Source organism: Mastomys coucha, unplaced genomic scaffold (genome assembly GCF_008632895.1).
Source record: "Mastomys coucha isolate ucsf_1 unplaced genomic scaffold, UCSF_Mcou_1 pScaffold23, whole genome shotgun sequence".
In the NCBI taxonomy this organism is placed as follows: domain Eukaryota; kingdom Metazoa; phylum Chordata; class Mammalia; order Rodentia; family Muridae; genus Mastomys; species Mastomys coucha.
Window position 1 is genome coordinate 99,237,629 of NW_022196906.1, and position 3,558 is coordinate 99,241,186.

Below are 3,558 nucleotides of genomic sequence, written 5' to 3' on the forward strand. Positions count from 1 at the left end.
CACAGCACAGCACAGCACAGCACAGCATACACAGCACAGCACAGCACAGCACAGCACAGCACACACAGCACAGCATACACAGCACAGCATACACAGCACAGCATACACAGCACACACAGCATACACAGCATACACAGCACAGCACAGCATACACAGCACAGTATACACAGCACAGCACACACAGCACAGCATACACAGCACAGCACAGCACAGCATACACAGCACAGCACAGCACAGCATACACAGGGATCCCAGCCTTGTTTTAATGCTGAATAGAGAACCTCCCTAAGCTGCACCTGAGCTCCTAGTCCGCAGGAACTGCAAGCTAATAAAGGTGTGCTATTTTAAGCTACTAAATTCATGGTAACTTATCACAAAGCAGTGAAACTTAACATTCACATATTTTATCTATGGACCCATAAGCATAGCTGTAAATTTAAAAAATGGTCCTATTTGATAACAACAGCAACAACAACGAGATCAATGTTTGAGTGCCACAGAGTCTCACAGTGGGCTCCCACAGTCTATCAAAAGCACTTTTATGTTAGGTTTGGTTTTTTTTTTTTTTGAGACAGGGTTTCTCTGTGTAGCCCTAGCTGTCCTGGAACTCACTCTGTAGACCAGGCTGGCCTCGAACTCAGAAATCTGCCTGCCTCTGCCTCCCAAGTGCTGGGATTAAAGGCGTGCGCCACCACCGCCTGGCTCAAAAACACTTTTAGTATTCTTTCATGCGATGGTCAGTTACGGCTTGTCATAAGTAGCATGGTGGGAGAAGCTCAGGAGAACAAAGTGTATGTACTCACAGGCCCTAAGACAGGAGGTCAGAACCCCATGAAGGGCCCCATAGGAAAGACCCCAGAGTGTTAGAGAGGCAGAAGATAGGAGAAGGGAGAATTGTAGGGTACAGTCTTTAGTGGGGTCTCCTTAGGAAAAGCAAACCAAGATAGAGCTTGTGTGTTTAGGGCTGAATAATCTTGGTGGGAGCTGCAGACTATAGGTGTGCTTTTTAAGAGCTTGGTACCCTGCATAATTGGTATCAGAAGAATATAATATCCTGAGGTAAGGGGGCATGTGTCTCCACAGTGGTGCCTAGGCATCTCCAGAGGCTTGTGCTAGGCTGAGCTGGGTCCTTCATCTCTAAGAATTGATCAGCTCTTGAGAGGAAGCCTCAGCTACAAAGATTTCTTTGTGTTGTATATATGTGTTTCATGTGGGTGCACAAGTATGTGTGTCTGCTTCCATGGCACCATGGTTACAGTCTCGTAATGCACCTGTCTTCACGTACATATGACAAGCACCTTACTGATGAGGCCATCTTCCCATGCACTCTTTTAAAAATATATGCCATCTATAAATGTGACAAAATGTAATAGTAAAATTCAAAATACATACAAAATAAAAATAACTTTACATCCTATAATTTGCTAATGCTTCTGAAAATACTAACCACATTGCCTTATCCTAAATATTAGGGAAATGTTTGTATTAGACTGAATTTAAAGGGGGGGTGGCTGGCCTCTTTCTAGTTTGGACTGTTTTCTATGTTAATTCATAGTGATTATTCAAATTCATTGCTTCTATTTAGTTGGTTATAGATGGCCTTTAGCTCTTAGCCAAAAGGGGTTTAGAAGATAAATATCTGGAAGCAAGTTTTGGTGAGCTCCCTAAAATACATCCCTGCCAGCAGTCTACAGAAAGCAAAGTAAAACCCTGGGCAGCAGAGACAATCGGGCTGATACAGAAGTCCCCTGGCAAAGATGCCCCTGCCTCTTTCATGGCTGGTCCTTTTCCTCTGTCTGATTTCCAGGGTTTTGTTAGGGTTTTGACATTGGCATTTGGAATAATTTGACTTCCCTTTAAACTTTGAAATGTGTGATTATGTAAAACATTCTTTAAAATTATACAAATATATACAACTTTGGCAGGTTCTGATTAGTATAACCTTCTTAGAAATGCTGCCTGAGGTTCAGGACGGGGGTAGCCTTTTTGACTTGAACTATTGCTCACAATATGCTCAAGACTCAGTTTTTAAAGATTGCATAGGGAAATTGCTCAGGAAATCATTCATTCCCCATCTATCTCTCGGCAGCATCGACGGTTACTAGTGGCCTCCTGTGCTTTTATTGTATTTGCGTGCCTGTGCGTATGTTTTCAGGAGTCATGTGCTGAGAGAAGCTGTGCTCTAGCATTTTGGATAGGGAAGTGACAATTCTTGGGGAAGATCACCCATACTCATGGCCCCACCGCAGATTAATTCGATGATCTGGGCTGCATTGACCATAGTACCCCTTCCAAGACTCAAGATGGGCAGCCTACTTTCTGTGCTGTAAACAAATTGTCTGTTCAGGCCTTGTCTGAGAAGCCCTGTCTACAGCATTTGGAAAGGAAACTGCAGTATAATCAATCAGGAGGGGACAAGGACTTGTAATCAGCACAGCGGATTTTGGAACCATGTGGACACTTCCCAAGGAGCTTAGATGTAGTTTGGAATCTTTGCAGTTATTGGCAATGGTGCTGTTTTATGAGGTCACAAATAAATATGCTTTATTCCAAATGTCTAGTATTGACTGGATTGTCTGTGTTGCCCAAATTCATGGCACTCACTTCGAGCAGGATAATGGGGCATCACTGGTGTTTGGTCAGGCCTTTTCTGATTCCTAGATAATTCATGGATGCTGGCTGGAGGGGAACTACTATGTCATTGCTTTTCCTCCCACATCCAGTCCGCCTCTCACCCTCACTTGGCTCTTCCTAATTTTCCTTCAGCCCCAAGAATTGTCTTTCCTCCTGGAAATTAGAATTCTCAGCTGGCTCCTTTTATCAGAGAGAGCTTTGGTCATGGGCCCTGAGTGCTTAAGATCCATCTCCCTGCCTCTGCAGAGTCAGGTGACAGCCTAAGTAGCAATTATTTCCCTTTTCCAACAAAGAGAAACGAGATTAGAGTTTAGCACTCTGGCTGTTATTTCATAAAGAGTTCAGAGCTTCGGCACAATTGCCAGATCTTCATCATCACAATTCAATTTCTTCAGGTGGCGGAGAAGAGGGGAAGAGAAATAGTCAAGTTACCTTTCTCCAGGTTCAAGCACATCCAACAAGAGTCCCCACCCCCCACCCGGTCTCCGGATTCCAAGAAGAGAGCAGCAGCCACCCCACCACCGGCTCCTGGATGCCGCTCAAAATATGAAGAGGAGTCCTTCAGTTTCAAGACTGGGTGCTTTTATGCTTCTTCAGTCAGACAGAGTTGACCCGACTTTTCATCGTCTGATAGCTTTCTGCAGCACCCCGCAGAATAAATGTTGCTTGGATTACCTGTGATTTACAACCCCTCTCATTTGCTTCTCCTATCTCCCCTTCACAGAGCACAGGAAGTGGTCCTTCCCTCTCTCTCCTGCCTCAAACCAATTTCCCTTATCTCCCAGAAGTTCAAGGCCCTTCTCTCCTATGGGCTGCCACTCCCCTAAATAATGTTTGTCTGCTTTCTTTCTTTTTTCTTTGTTCTCCTTTCTCCTCCCTCTTGGTCTCTCCCAACCCCCACCCCCACCCCACCCTCACCCTACC

At 44.7% G+C, this 3,558-nt stretch overlaps 1 long non-coding RNA gene across 1 annotated transcript; it reads left to right on the plus strand.

Moving 5' to 3' along the window:
- The first annotated feature begins 2,584 nt into the window (after positions 1 to 2,584).
- LOC116073578 lies at positions 2,585 to 3,322 on the plus strand. The gene is made up of 2 exons (XR_004111877.1): positions 2,585 to 2,886; positions 3,030 to 3,322. It is a non-coding gene; the product is annotated as an uncharacterized LOC116073578 (long non-coding RNA).
- Positions 3,323 to 3,558: the final 236 nt, after the last annotated feature.